The sequence below is a fragment of the Globicephala melas genome, chromosome 14, assembly GCF_963455315.2.
Source record: "Globicephala melas chromosome 14, mGloMel1.2, whole genome shotgun sequence".
NCBI classification, from domain to species: domain Eukaryota; kingdom Metazoa; phylum Chordata; class Mammalia; order Artiodactyla; family Delphinidae; genus Globicephala; species Globicephala melas.
The window spans coordinates 27,833,658-27,850,888 of NC_083327.1; the positions used below are offsets into that span (position 1 = coordinate 27,833,658).

The 17,231-nt window shown below is 34.9% G+C and overlaps 1 long non-coding RNA gene across 4 annotated transcripts in view; it reads right to left on the reverse strand.

Moving 5' to 3' along the window:
- The window catches only part of LOC138842316 (uncharacterized), a 128,474-nt gene that overhangs the window by 110,476 nt on the left and 767 nt on the right, over nucleotides 1-17,231 (reverse strand). Inside the window, exon 1 of one of the 4 annotated variants that reach the window (XR_011376701.1) lies at nucleotides 17,073-17,137. The exons of the other annotated variants lie outside the window; for them this stretch is intronic. This is a non-coding gene — a long non-coding RNA (uncharacterized lncRNA). Of the gene's footprint in view, nucleotides 1-17,072; nucleotides 17,138-17,231 lie in introns of those variants that run through there. 4 annotated transcript variants of the gene reach the window in all.

Here is a 17,231-nt window from a genome sequence, read left to right on the forward strand (position 1 = left end):
AAAAGAACTCAGAATAATGATAGTAAAGATGATCCAAAATCTTGGAAATAGAATAGACAAAATTCAAGAAACATTTAACAAGGACCTAGAAGAACTAAAGATGAAACAAACAGTGAGAACAACACAATAAATGAAATGAAAAATACTCTAGATGGGATCAATAGCAGAATAACTGAGGCAGAAGAACAGATAAGTGACCTGGAAGATAAAATAGTGAAATAACTACTGCAGAGCAGAATAAAGAAAAAAGAATGAAAAGAACTGAGGACAGTCTCAGAGACCCCTGGGACAACATTAAACACACCCACATTCGAATTATAGGGGTTCCAGAAGAAGAAGAGAAAAAGAAAGGGACTGAGAAAATATTTGAAGAGATTATAGTTGAAAACTTCCCTAATACGGGAAAGGAAATAGTTAATCAAGTCCAGGAAGCACAGAGAGTCCCATACAAGATAAATCCAAGGAGAAAAACACCAAGACACATATTAATCAAACTGTCAAAAATTAAATACAAAGAAAACATATTAAAAGCAGCAAGGGAAAAACAACAAATAACACACAAGGGAATCCCCATAAGGTTAACAGCTGATCTTTCAGCAGAAACTCTGCAAGCCAGAAGGGACTGGCAGGACATATTTAAAGTGATGAAGGAGAAAAACCTGCAACCAAGATTACCCAGCAAGGATCTCATTCAGATGTGATGGAGAAATTAAAACCTTTACAGACAAGCAAAAGCTGAGCGAGTTCAGCACCACCAAACCATCTTTACAACAATTGCTAAAGGAACTTCTCTAGGTAAGAAACACAGAAGGAAAAGACCTACAATAACGAACCAAAAACAATTAAGAAAATGGGAATAGGAACATACATATCGATAATTACCTTAAATGTAAATGGACTAAATGCTCCCACCAAAAGACACAGATTAGCTGAATGGATACACAAACAAGACCCATATGTTTGCTGTCTACAAGAGACCCACTTCAGACCTAGAGACACATACAGACTGAAAGTAAGGGGATGGAGAAAGATATTCCATGCAAATGGCAACCAAAAGAAAGCTGGAGTAGCAATTTTCATATCAGACAAAATCGACTTTAAAATAAAGAACATTAGAAGAGACAAAGAAGGACACTACACAATGATCAAGGGATCAATCCAAGAAGAAGATATAACAATTGTAAATATTTATGCACCCAACATAGGAGCACCTCAATACATTAGGCAAATACTAACAGCCATAAAAGGGGAAATCGACTGTAACACATTCATAGTAGGGGACATTAACACCCCACTTTCACCAATGGACAGATCATCCAAAATGAAAATAAATAAGGAAACACAATCTTTAAAAGATACATTAAACAAGATGGACCAAATTGATATTTATTGGACATTCCATCCAAAAACAACAGAATACACATTTTTCTCAAGTGCTCATGGAACATTCTCCAGGATAGATCATATCTTGGGTCACAAATCAAGCCTTGGTAAATTTAAGAAAATTGTAATTGTATCAGGTATCTTTTCCGACCACAATGCTATGAGACTAGATATCAATTACAGGAAAAGATCTGTAAAAAATACAAACACATGGAGGCTAAACAATACACTACTTAATAACGAAGTGATCACTGAAGAAGTCAAAGTGGAAATAAAAAACTACCTAAAAACAAATGACAATGGAGACACAACGACCCAAAATCTATGGGATGCAGCAAAAGCACTTCTAAGAGGGAAGTTTATTGCAATACAATCCTACCTTACGAAACAGGAAACATCTCGAATAAACAACCTAACCTTGCACCTAAAGCAATTAGAGAAAGAAGAACAAAAAAACCCCAAAGTTAGCAGAAAGAAAGAAATCATAAAAATCAGATCAGAAATAAATGAAAAAGAAATGAAGGAAATGATAGCAAAGATCAATAAAACTAAAAGCTGGTGCTTTGAGAAGATAAACAAAATTGATAAACCATTAGCCAGACTCATCAAGAAAAAAAGGGAGAAGACTCAAATCAATAGAATTAGAAATGAAAAAGGAGAAATAACAACTGACACTGCAGAAATACAAAAGATCATGAGAGATTACTACAAGCAACTCTATGCCAATAAGATGGACAACCTGGAAGAAATGGACAAATTCTTAGAAATGTACAACTTGCCAAGACTGAATCAGGAAGAAATAGAAAATACGAACAGACCAATCACAAGCACTGAAATTGAAACTGTGATTAAAAATCTTCCAAAAAACAAAAGCCAAGGACCAGATGGCTTCACAGGCGAATTCTATCAAACATTTAGAGAAGAGCTCACACCTATCCTTCTCAAACTCTTCCAAAATATAGCAGAGGGAGGAACACTCCCAAACTCATTCTACAAGGCCACCATCACCATGATACCAAAACCAGACAAGGATGCCACAAAGAAAGAAAACTACAGGCCAATATCACTGATGAACATAGATGCAAAAATCCTCAACAAAATACCAGGAAACAGAATGCAACAGCACATTAAAAGGATCATACACCATGATCACATGGGGTTTATTCCAGGAATGCAAGGATTCTTTAGTATACGCAAATCAATCAATGTGATAAACTGTATTAACAAATTGAAGGAGAAAAACCATATAATCATCTCAATAGATGCAGAGAAAGCTTTCAACAAAATTCAACACCCATTTATGATAAAAACCCTGCAGAAAGTAGGCATAGAGGGAACTTACCTCAACATAATAAAGGCCATATATGACAAACCCACAGCCAACATCGTCCTCAATGGTGAAAAACTGAAAGCATTTCCACTAAGATCAGAAACAAGACAAGGTTGCCCACTCTCACCACTATTATTCAACATAGTTTTGGAAGTTTTAGCCACAGCAATCAGAGAAGAAAAGGAAGTAAAAGGAATCCAAATCGGAGAAGAAGAAGTAAAGCTGTCTCTGTCTGCAGACGACATGATGCTATACATAGAGAATACTAAAGATGCTACAAGAAAACTACTAGAGCTAATCAATGAATTTGGTAAAGTATCAGGATACAAAATTAATGCACAGAAATCTCTGGCATTCCTATACACTAATGATGAAAAATCTGAAAGTGAAATCAAGAAAACGCTCCCATTTACCACTGCAACAAAAAGAATAAAATATCTAGGAATAAACCTACCTAAGGAGACAAAAGACCTGTATGCAGAAAATTATAAGACACTGATGAAAGAAATTAAAGATGGTACAAATAGAAGGAGAGATATACCATGTTCTTGGATTGGAGGAATCAACATTGTGAAAATGACTCTACTACCCAAAGCAATCTACAGATTCAATGCAATCCCTATCAAACTACCACTGGCATTTTTCACAGAACTAGAACAAAAAAGTTCACAATTTGTGTGGAAACACAAAAGACCCTGAATAGCCAAAGCAATCTTAAGAACGAAAAACAGAGCTGGAGGAATCAGGCTCTCTGACTTCAGACTATACTACAAAGCTACAGTAATCAAGACAGTATGGTACTGCCACAAAAACCCCAGAGATAAACCAACGCACATATGGTCACCTTATCTTTGATAAAGGAGGCAGGAATGTACAGTGGAGAAAGGACAGCCTCTTCAACAAGTGGTGCTGGAAAAACTGGACAGGTACATGTAAAAGTATGAGATTAGGTCACTCCCTAACTCCATACACAAAAATAAGCTCAAAATGGATTAAAGACCTAAATGTAAGGCCAGAAGCTATCAAACTCTTAGAGGAAAACATAGGCAGAGCACTCTATGACATAAATCACAGCAAGATCCTTTTTGACCCATCTCCTAGAGAAATGGAAATAAAAACAAAAATAAACAAATGGGACCTAATGAAACTTCAAAGCTTTTGCACAGCAAAGGAAACCATAAACAAGACCAAAAGATAACCCTCAGAATGGGAGAAAATATTTTCAAATTAAGCAACTGACAAAGGATTAATCTCCAAAATTTATAAGCAGCTCATGCAGCTCAATAACAAAAACACAAACAACCCAATCCAAAAATGGGCAGAAGACCTAAACAGACATTTCTCCAAAGAAGATATACAGAGTGCCAACAAACACATGAAAGAATGCTCAACATCATTAATCATTAGAGAAATGCAAATCAAAACTGCAATGAGATATCATCTCACACCAGTCAGAATGGCCATCATCAAAGAATCTACAAACAATAAATGCTGGAGAGGGTGTGGACCAAAGGGAACCCTCTTGCACTGTTGGTGGGAATGTAAATTGATACAGCCACTGTGAAGAACAGTATGGAGGTTCCTTAAAAAACTACAAATAGAACTACGATATGACCCAGCAATCCCACTACTGGGCTATACCCTGAGAAAACCATAATTCAAAAAGAGTCATGTACCAAAATGTTCATTGCAGCTCTGTTTACAATAGCCTGGAAATGGAAACAACCTAAGTTTCCATCATCGGATGAATGGATAAAGAACATGTGGCACATATATACAATGGAATATTACTCAGCCATAAAAAGAAAGTAAATTGAACTATTTGTAATGCGGTGGATAGACCTAGAGTCTGTCCTACAGAGTGAAGTCAGAAAGAGAAAGACAAATACCGTACGCTAACACATATATATGGAATTTAAGAAAAAATATTTCATGAAGACCCTAGGGGTAAGACAGGAATAAAGACACAGACCTACTAGAGAATGGACTTGAGGATATGGGGAGGGGGAAGGGTAAGCTGTGACAAAGCGAGAGAGAGGCATGGACATATATACACTACCAAACTTAAGGTAGATAGCTAGTGGGAAGCAGCCGCATAGCACAGGGAGATCAGCTTGGTGCTTTGTGACCAGCTAGAGGGGCGGGATAGGGAGGGTGGGAGGGAAGGAGACGCAAGAGGGAAGAGATATGGGAACAAATGTATATGTATAACTGATTCACTTTGTTATAAAGCAGAAACTAACACACCATGGTAAAGCAATTATACTCCAATAAAGATGTAAAAAAATAAATAAATAAAAATAAATAATTAAATAAGAAGCTTTGGTATAAACTCCAAAAGAAAAAAAAAAAAACTATACCCAGGAGTAAGTTAGACTTCAGAATATCCATTTTAATCTTGGTAATCTAGATCAGAAAACACTGGTTAAATTCTAAAGTCAAAATTAGGTATATTATTACTTTCCTCCCAACCAAACAAAGCAGTTGGAATAGTGTTAGTACTTTCCATACAGGACAAGAGAAGCAGGCAGCCCTCAGAAGAGGCTGTATCCTACACATGCTGAGTTCTTCTAGTTTCACTACTTACATATATATGATTTTTCTTTCCATAAAGAAATGTGAGTGAAAGGGCAGGATGGAAGTGAGACCAGCGACTTTCCCTCCAATATTGTTTTCTCCTGGAAAGAGTAGCTACTCAGCTGTAAAGAAAATTGTCAAGTGAAAGACAAGAGCTACTCTCCAATGTCAAGTTCATTGGATACTTCTAAAGACTAAAGAAGATAGCAATAAATGTTTAGCAGAGCACTGGTAATACAAAGGAAGCTCAGTATATTATGAGTTTTGTCACTGTGTTGTTATTACAAGAAAGTCTAAGTCTGAAATGAAGTTGGCCAAGAATTTATTTTAATATACAATGGGCCTGTTGCTTCCCTAATGTAGTAAATCCAACTTTGTTGATCTACCCAAACCATATTGTAGTCCCTCCACCCTATCCCCATCATTAGCTTCATGTAGCTTTAACTTTAATTTTAGTCAATTTCTGACCTTCTAGAGGAGAACATAATTCACTCTTCCAGTGCCCTACTTTCTCGAATCCTATAGATTTTAGCTACTTAAAATTCTACTAAATACAGTTTTAAGCTAAACTTAGTCTTCATTTAATATAGGAGACATAAAACAAATATTCATTATTTAGGAAGGGCCTTGGAGATAATTTAATTTAATTCTACTGTATATTCTTCAGTTTGTATACCCTTTTCTTTTACAGTGATAATATATTTCTGACTTTAGAAATATATATTCATTAAAAACATTTTTCTCTGTGAATATCTCATTTTACCTTGTCAGAACCACAAACCACATTTTTGAAATTAGTTAACAAGAGGTCACCATCACCTCCACCAGTCAACCCAACACCCACTCCCACAAATATCATACTTATAAATGACAATGTTTTTCTATAGTGTTACAGTCATTCATGTAGAGAAAGTAGGTTACTCATAGGAAAAATTATTTAAAATTTTAAGCACGGGTTTCATAGCTGGAAAATAATCTTTAAACTGTAAACTTCTCAATTTTTAGCAAAGAATTATTGAAATACCTTTATCAAGTTCATATCCATTTATTGTTCCATGCTACAAATATTTCTAGAGTACTTCCTCCGCTATTTATTAGAGATAGAGCATTAAAAATGTGCCTAAAAATTTGTTTTTCCTCTGGAGTCCTCACAATCTCATAAGGGAGATAACAACTTATTTACACTACGAGGAAGGCAGTGATTAGTAGTAAGATAGAGTTGTGAAAAAAGTAATATGGGAACACAGAGCAAAGAGCTATTAGTTCTACCTTTGGGGACTAGGTAATATTTACAAAGATGCCATCTGAATTGGTCATTTCAATTGTTGCTCTTCAGTGTCTACTTCTGATGTCAGCATTTTTTAAAACTTTGCCCTACTTACCTTTTCTGTGTTTTCATATTTACACCTACGGCTATGTGTTCACTTTGAGGATTTCACAAGAAAAATTGTCTCAGGACTCCCAATTGTGCCTCTTGGAAACCTGAGATTTTATGAAGTTGTTTCAAGAATTCTACAACTGTTTGACTCAAGTAGATATTAAATCTGTTATATATTAAGAAACTCTACTAAGAAGTAACCTATCCAAATTTATTATATACTGTAAGTACATTAAGTTTTCAGGCAGGTTATATTACATTTTTTTCAAATATTGAAATAGGGGCTCTTTTGCTATCTCTGTGTACCTATCTGCAAATACATGCCTATTGCCATTGGTTAGAAAAATTGCATTACTGCCCGTTTTTTAATTAATGACTGCCTTCAAGAGTGAATAAGTGCACTGTTAGAATACATACACCCCATTCTTTCTAAAATAACAGACAAGACTCAGACAATGCTCTTACGATGGTGTAAAAGATGCACAAAAAATAAATAAATGAAATTATAACAATATGGTATAATAGATAATTTTAATGCTTATGGTCTAATTTTAATATTACAGCTAAATATACATAAAATATAAGTAGAGATGTTTGCTAGCTATTGGTTAGAAACTAGAAATCATTTTCTGAGTAGAAACACATAATTTATGAATAAATTTGGCTATGATAATTATATTGATAAGGATCAGCATGACAAAACAATTTGAAATATACTAGACTCAACTGATTTTTCAAGTAACTTCTAACACACTCACTGTAGTGGTTGGTATTTATTAGAGCCATTCAAAAATCAAAAATAAGCAATGAAAGCACAGTCAAAAATTGTGAAAATCAACTTTTTAAAAACTTTAGAAATTAACCAAAGGCTTGCACCAATTTGGGGAGCAGTTGTTAAAGAACAAAAAGGGTTGAATCTCCATAAGAAGAGTTTTGCCCCATTTCAACTTCTCCTATTCCAAATTCCCTCTCTCCAGCTTTGCAGTAGCCTTGAAACCAACAGCTTTGTAACCTTACTAGCTGTGAAAATCAGCAGCCTAGCAGCCACTAGAGGAGGTAAATTGGGTAGGAACTCCACCAAGAATCCCATGCCAAGAGAATTTTTGGTGATTTGATCTGTCTGGCAGCTACCTCAAAAAGTTTCAATCACAGAGATTTTCTTTATTTGGCCTGACTCAGTGCTCACACTATCATGGTGGGAAGTATCTTCACCCCAGGGTATTTGTCAAAAACGAATCACATCACATCACATTTGCCTGAAGCAGTGATACAATTTGGGGCAAACAAGAAGCTGGACAAAAAATTAAAACTGATATCTGGGAATTGAGATGTTCATAGTGATGTTTTAATAGCTTCAATATATTCCTGGGGATCAAAAAGTATCTAAATATGTAGAGAACAAACTTACAGTTACCAAGGGACGAATTGGGAGATTGGGATTGACATATATACACTATTATGTATAAAATAGATAACTAATGAGAACCTATTGTATAGCAGAGGGAACTCTATTCAATGACCTGTGTTGACCTAAATGGGAAGGAAAACTAAAAAAGAGGGGATATATGTATACATATAACTGATTCACTTTGCAGCAGAAACTAACACAATATTCTAAAGCAACTACACTCCAATAGAAAAGAAAGAAAGAAAGGAAGGAAGGAAGGAAGGATTTAAATAAACATAAATTAATATATATTACATAGTCTCTCATAAAGCATAATGCTAAAAAAACAGACAAAAAGAAAATTTACATGAATAAGAGATACAAATGTTAAGGAAAATACAGATATAAGCAAGGGCAAATTATACACAGATTTTCTGGTGGTTGAGATGTCACTGAATTCATGGCATTGGTGCTTAACCAATGTTAACAGTTAAACCACAGTTTCCTCCCTCTATTTTCTCCCTACTTCTCCCTTGCAAGGTCAAGGGTGCAACGATGCCACATTAAGTAGCTAGAGATTGCATGGTCATAAAGCCATCACTTCTCATCTTGCCAGTTGTATACCATGAGTTAATTGATTAATTAATTAAGACACAGATATTTTCCAGCAGATTACATCACAACCATCAGACAACAGCCTACATATGAAAAGAGACAATATTCTCGATAAAAGAAAAATGTATTCTTATGGAAATGATAACATCATAATCTGAAAAAAACCTTAAATACCCATATATACTTCTACACAGAGATAAAGTATGTAATTATTTCTATGAAGCAAGAATAGTAAGTGATGTAACAAGCACAAGTGGCTATGAATCAAGAAGAGGCAATTTTGCAAAGGAACCAAAAATTTTGCAAAGAACCAAATCAAGACCCTGTTAATGGAAAACATAATTATTGAAATAAACAATAACAAAACCTTTCAATAGACAGGATAAATAGATGGCCAGATTTGTTTACATGGAAAATTGGCAAACTAGAAATTAAATTAAGAAATAATTTCAAATGACAGCAAGGATAAAAAGAGATTAAAAGTTTGAAAGAAGTCCGAGAGAAAATAGAGGCTAGATTCAAATGTTTCAACATTTGTTGTTTTGGGGGTCTCAATACCACACAAGTTTGATTCACAGAATTCCAAAAAAGTTTTACTCCTGGCTAAGGCTTATTACAGCAAACAGATACAGAGTAGAAGTAATATGAAAAATATATGCATTGGATGTAGTCCAGAGAGATCAGGTGTAATTTATTGAGTCTTTCTATGTCTCAGCACAAGATGTGCTTTGTGGTGAACCACAGTAACCTGTGTGAAATATCTCTGCTCAAGGAAATCTACTCAAGTCTTCAATGTCTGAGGATTTTAGGGGCCTGTCACATAGGCATATCCTTCTAAGTAACCAATCATGATAACTGAAATCTAGGACCCCAACAATGAAACCAGGTACACATCTCCAATCTTGATTTTTGTGTAAAGCAATCCTGATGAGGTAGAATAGCATAGTCCACTCCTCTAGGTGTGTAAAAGAATACCTTTAATCATTAACTTGAAAAGCTTTCTGAGGGCTGCATTCAAAGAAATTGTGGGTCAATCATAGAACCAGGTTTACATGGAGACATATGAAAACTGAGCAATCAGAGACGTTATATTAACTCTTTCTTCACATTTGTCTAAGACAATTCAGAAGAAGAAAATGGAAAAAATAGACAAGAAAATGTTCTAAAAATTGTTGGTAATAATTTTCTAGAACCAAAGATTTAATTACTTTTAGATGGGAAAAGACTACCAAGTATCAAACAGTATAAAACATTAAAGTGACACTTCTGAAAAGTACAAATAGAAATAAATAAATATTCCTACAAGTAAACAACGAGAAAAGAGAGATTGCTTAAAGATAAAGAAAGGTTAGACTAACACGCTAGCGTTAGTATTGGAAACAAGACATCAATAGATCATTAACATTCTGAGGAATGTAACAGTGAACCTAGAATAATAAATTATAATAACTTTCCATAATTCAAGAGCAGAAATAAGGTAAATATCCTTTCAGCTATACAAGGCCGTTGAAATGGTATATATATATATATATATATATATAGTTTATATTACATATAATAATAAATAGCATATATTATATAAAAATATATAACCATTATATATATAACTACTATTATACATATTAATTATATATAACATATAAAATTATATAAAAACTACATTATATATATATTTCAATGACTCATATATCTGAAAGTATTTTTTATCTTTGCTCTTGAATATATACATATTTTGAATATATATATACACATTTAGAAATTAGTACCCACAGATTCCTTCAGCAAAGACTTTGAAAACAGTAGTATAATAAATAAAAATGGAAAAAAGGAATGAATAAAGGTACTGAAATGATTTAGTAATAATTTAGAACTAAATTCCAAGATAATGGGCCAAGAAGTGAGTTGGATTAAAATGGGGTCTTGAAGTAGTTAAAATGATAGTCATGTTGTCTTCTTCAGGGGTAGAATATTACCAATGATCAATTTTTGTGATTGATATAGCAATTAATTTGACATCAAAGATGTTGATGTCAAAAATTTGAGGATAGACTAGAATAGAAATAAATATAGGAATAGAAATAAAACTAGAATAGAAATAAACATAGGAATAAAAAGAAATAAAATGAAAAGGAAAATAAATGCTAAACCAATAAAAAATGTAACAAAAGTAATTTAAAAGGAAAAAATAAAAAAAGGAATAAGCATAGTAAACTATGTTGATCCATAGATAATATACTTCATGAAAATAAAGTTAAACTCATCTACTAAAAAGAACTTTCATGGTATCTTACAAAAGACATTCTGAATATATGTCTCTTATAAGACACCTGTGAAGCAAAAACTCAGAATATTATGCACACACACACACACACACACACACACACAATAAGGTATAGTAGCCCCAAATTAGCAAAAACAAAGTTAGTCGCAATCTAAATATTTTAAAAAGTAGAATTCAATAGGGGAAAAAAGCTATGAAAAGACAGGAAAGAATCTTAAATACGTATTACTAAGTGAAAGGAGCCAATCTGAAAAGGCTACATATACTGTGTGATTCCAACTATATGATATTCTGGAAAAGGCAAAACTATGGAGGAAGTGAAAAAAATCAGTGGTTGCCAGGGGTTAGGGAAGAGGGAGGGATAAATTGGTGGAGCACAGGATTTTTAGGGCAGTGAAACTACTCTGTATGATATTCCAGTGGTGGACATAATGTCATTATACATCTGTCAAACCTACAGAATGTACAACACCAAGACTGAACTCTAAGGTAAACTATAGACTTAGGGCAATGCTGCTTCAACATAGGTTCATCATTTGGAACAAATGTACCACTCTTGTGCAGAATGTAAATATTGAGAGAGACTGTGTGTAAAAAGGGAACACAAGTATATGGGAACTCTCTGTACCTTCTGTTCAATTTTGCTGAACCTAAAACTTTTCTAAAAAATAAAGTCTAAAAAAAAAAGAGAGAGAAAGAAAGAGAGAGAATGCACTCATATATTAGCATTATAATTCAAAATTATTTTTAAATGGATAATTTTCAGTACACTCAGAATTTGCAAATTGGTTTTAATGCTTAACAGTATTTTCATAATAATACAAAAAGAACACAGGACCTAAAAATTAATAATGAAAACCCTGAGAAGAAGGGACAAAAGATGAGAATACAACATTAATAAATCAGCACAAGTTTGTTATTCAAGAAAATGAAAACAAGATTTATATTATTATCACCCACATAGTCATTTTTAATACATTTTGAAAGCTGATAAACACAACAGATAACATTTATGAAGGGCTAACTATATTCCAGGCATGCTTGCTAAAGATTTTGTGTGCAATAACTCTTAAAATCATTGTAAAAATTCCCATAAAGTGGGTACTGATGTTTTATTTTCATTTTATAGGTGAGGGAAGTGATGAAGTGTGTTAATGACTTTTCTAGTATAGAAACACACTTACATTCTTGGGGAAAAAATCACACTTGATGATGACATTGTATTCGTTTAATGTTCTTTTAATCACTCAATGTGTTAGGGTCTATTAGTTAATATTTTAACTAGGATTTTCCATTGATGCTCCTACGTCAGGTTGGGCTGGAAAAAGTAAACAATATTTAAACTTTAATATCTTTATTTATTATCTGTACATGTGAACTCTCATATATTAAAAGTATTAAGACTCCTGCTAATAGTGGGCTTCATGCTATCTTCTTGTATATATTATCATTTCTGATATACTTATGTTGGCGCTATACTATTTGGTACATAGATATTCTAATTGTTTTGTATGCATAGGAAAGTACGCATTTCTATAACCATAGAATATCCTTCTTCATCTTGTTTAACAGGTTTTGGGTTTGCATGACATGTAGTTTCCAATCAAGATTGCAATTCCCACTTGCTTTTTGTGTGTATTTGCCTGTAATATGTTTGTCTATCTTTTTATTTTCCAAACATTCTGAGTTTTCTTGTTGTAGATATAAAACATAAAATTATATTTGTTTTGTGATCCAATCTAAAAATCTCTACTTTTTCATAGAGAATGAGATAATCTTATTCACATTTAATGATATGAAGGGTATGTTTACTCTTAGTTCTGCCATATTACTTTAAGTTAGGTTTTTGCTTTTTAACTTTGTAAAATTCCTTCACTCTGGTCTATTTTTTAAAATTTATTTCTGTGCGTGTGTATTCTCAATGTTTATGGTTTTTATTTTGTTCCTTGTTACTTTTATTTCTTTAGAAATAACTGCATTTTCCCATTATTATAGGCTGTATCTGTTTGCTAAAATAAGTAATGATAAAAATTAGCATTTAATATTATCTTGATTATAGTTTATCCTTGTATTGTTAAATATGTTAGATGACTTAATTGTTCCTTTGAATGATTTTCTTTGACTTCCAGCCATCAGACAATCAATGCCTTTATATCTCATCTTTTTTTTCCCTTCTCATCCAAATTCTGTTTAGACAAATTAGTATTATACTGTCTGGGTCTATGAGATCTATATTCTATTATTTTGTTCTAATTCTTACATTCTCATATTTCAGGTCAATAGTTAATACATTCAATGCTCACAGCCAGTCCTTGATCCAAGATATCTCTTCCATTTATCTCTTAGAAAGCTAAATTCCATTCTCTATTCTGAAGACAGGTTCATGAGGATAATATTCCCTTAGTTCTTGCATGTTCAAAACTTTGTTTACACCTATGATATTTGAAGGACTGGCTAAATAGAAAAAGACTTAACTCTCATGCTGGTATCTTGTGGGCTTTGGTATCTTGTGGGCTTTCCTCCATTGATACTGGATGGCTCTATTCTGCTATAAATGTTATAGTGAGGCCAATCTCAATATTTTCCTTTATAAGTTATTGGGTTTTTTTGCCTGTATACCCCAAATATTTTTTTATTATATTTAAATTCTAGTTACTGTACTAGGATACATCTTGGTGGTGACAATTTCCTTTAGTGATCATTGTGTCCTTTAAAAATGAAATTTCAAGTCTTTCACTTCAAGAATTTTTTCTTTAATAACATTAAAGATTTATTCTTTTCCATTATTTATATTTTCAACTTCTCTAATTATGTACGTGTTGGATTACCTTTGCCTGTCTTCTCCATTTTTCATATTCTCTCTAATCCTGTTCACTTCTTAATTTCCAGTTCATTTTACTAGACTTTCTTATTTTTTGCCCTCCTTCCCTTACTGTGTTTACCTCTGTGTGTATTCTTCCATATTAAGTCTTAATTTGTGGTGGTTTTAATTTTAGCTTCACCTTTTTCCTAAGTTTTACCAGCTTTCGGTCATCAGCTCCTATTGTGGCTTCAACCTTGCCCAACCCAGCTCTTGCATAAAGCCTTGTAGTTTTCATTCATGGAAGCAATTCTTTCATTGTGCCCTTATGAACATTCATGGCAGAATGTTAGGACAAATTTTTCAATTTCTCCATGGCAACATCGTTATGGTGTGTGTTTTTCAACAATTTGGTACATTTTGGTGCTCCTCTGTAAGTCTTTTCTTATATTATTTTTGTGTTGATACTGTGCCTGTTCTTTTTTTTGTTATTACTCATAATTAACCGAGTTAAATTCTTCTCCTCCAGTTTCCTGGGAAAAGGAGAGGGGAAAATTGTCATCCGGGATTTACAAAGGGTCTGCATTCCTCTACCCTTACTCTTGTTGATGTCTATAATTTAATTAATAAATATTTCTTCTTTGGGCTTAAAATTTATCATAATCATCATAACACCTTTCTTAGTGATAAAACACTTTTACTGGATCACTAGACTCTAAGCTTCACAAGGGCACAGTTACCAATTTTCTTCACTGTGGTATCCCTGGAGCCTAACATGGTACCTGCCCACAAGGGGTGCTTATTAAATATGTGTTCAATAAATAGATAAATTATATTTTCTTTGCTAACCAATCTTTGACACCAGTGCAGTACTGGTTCAAAGACAGAGTTTTCAATCTTTCTAATTTCAGAAAACTTTAATGTGAGAATTTGTTTTCAACTAAGTAAATACAAGTCGGTGTTTAAAACGAAGCTTTGTATTTTACTTACTTACTTGGCTTCCTAGGTTGTAAAGCAACATGTAGTTCAATGAAACAATGTAATAGCACAATGCAACACTAATAAAGATGTAAAAAGGGAAGGAAATACAAAAGGGAAAGAATGCTGTGGTAGAGGTGACAGAAAAGTTTTCATCCAGCCTGAGAATTTAAGTTGAAATCCAAGTCCTCCAGCAGGAAAACTGGGAGGCCATTCCATCTTTTATCATCCTATTCTTGTCTCTGGTGGGCCAAGTGGGTGGGGAGTAAGGAGTTAGAACCTGGTCTTGCTGTGCTCTATATGTCACCCCGTCTTTTGTTTGGCTTTAAAGCATTTTAGTTTGCTTTTTTTTTTTTTTTTTTACCTTTTACAAGCATAAAATCAGACTATACAGATATCGCTATTACAGTTTGATAATCAAATATAGGAGGAAAATAGTAGAAATTTTCCAAGTTGAATTACCTTAGCAAGGGAGGAATGGGGAATATCCTAAACAGGGGTAAGAAAATAGAGATTTAATTCTCCGTAACCACTCTTTGCTCAAATAGCTACTAGTATTTGAAAAATGCACTGCTCACTTCTGTAATACAGACACAACTGAGAAGGCTTAGAGAGTCAAATGAGCTGTAAGTCTTCACCAACCATTTCCTTTCTATGGTCTTCTTTGAAAGAACAGCATATGGCAAATTTGCATGGTACAACAGTGAACACCTGGAGACAGTAACATGCTTTTTAAAGCTGAGGTGTGTTAGGAGAGTTTAATATATCTTGTTCCCTTAACGAGGAGGTGCTTCTCTCATTCAGATTATCAGATAAATGAGAAAACAAATATTTTGATTAGCAGATAAACTCTGCAGGACAGATTCTAGTAAGTTGAGAATACGTAGACCATCCAGTACTACTTTATCACCAACATTTTTTTTTCTCATATGAATGTATATGGGAAAAGCTAGAGGCTTTTCATCAATATTTGGGTATGCCTTATTGCATTAAAAATGTTTCTCCATGCTGCATTTACAATTGAGTGTGAAACTGTTTTAACATAAGTACATTTGTTATAATTGTAAAACAGCTTAGGTAAAATAAAATGCCTATTTCATTTATTCTAATGGATAAGATTCTTTTGGCATTTAAAAGATGACTCTTAAGTAACTGAAAGTCTAATAATTTAAATACATACGAACAAACAAAATCAGAAACTTTCCACAGGGAGTAAATCTGTCACTTTACATGTTATATTATTTGAGGAGAGTTTTACTAAACTTTTTTTTCTAGTCATATCTTTTACACAGATAATCTACTGGCTCCCTGCTTATCTTCAACTAACACGTGAAGGTTATGAAACACAATATGGTTCACGAAAATCAGTCAATAATGTCCAGTTGTTTTTATATTTACCGAATGTGTGGATTCACCCCCTCAATCTTATGAGTGAACAGGCGCTAAATACAGTATTTTCATAGGCGTCTTTGTAGTTTGCGATTAAACAGGACTGATTCACAGTCTAATAAAGGCAAGCAAGTCCTAACAAGAAAGCAAGGCCAACCTTAAGAGAATCTGGATAAAAACGAAAAGCTCTGCAATTATAAAAAAATTAGAAATATTTCGATTAAACTGGCTAAGTCGTGTCCTGATTTTTTAGGATATTGAGAAAAGGGGGGAGGATAGCCAGGACAGAGGGCAATAGACTGCCCCTGTGCCCTTCATACTGAAACCTTCCTATATCACCAAGAATGGTCCCAAGCAATCGAGTCATAGGATTACTAATATTATTATTTATATATATATATATATTTTTTTACCGCGTTAGTTGGTCAACTCGGGAGGCAAATAAACACCGCCACCCGTGCCCAAGCAACTGCTCCAAGGAGCTGGCGATGGTTGCCTGCATTGAGCTTCCCGCCGGCGGCTCCTTCTGGCCGGACACCCTGTGCCAAAGAGCGCCCGGGGAAGCAAATAGCAATGGGGGGGGAGGTACACAGATGTCATGGATGCACATGCATGATCATAATCTGACCAGAAAGGAGAGCGAGGCAAGGCGACTGCCAGCAGATCCGAGCCGGGGAGCCGCCGCAAAGGGGCGGGCGGCGGTGTGTGCGCGCACAGGTGCCTAAGGCCGGCGGCGCTGGGAGCTGGCGCGGCCGCCTCGCGGCCTCAGCACTCTTACCCGCGCGCTAAAGCCCAGGCTGCTGCCGAGCCTGGCCGCCCCCCAGCCCGAGCCACTGGAGGAAGAGCCCAAGGAAAGGGCGCGAAGGGGGAAGGAGGGGAGACGAGGTGGGGGGCGGGGGAGAGACCCAACACCTCCTCACGGAGATCTCCTCCCCGAGCCTTTCTGGTGCGAACCTTTGCGGGGGTCGCGCGCGCCTCCCTTCCTCCTCCCCACTCTGGGCGTCCGTCTCCCGTCTCCCCTCGCTGTCCCCCACCTCCCTTCGCTTCCCTCCCTCCCAGCCGCGTGCTTCCTCCCCTCCCCCTCGCCTCCCTCCCTCGCGGAGCGGGCAGCAG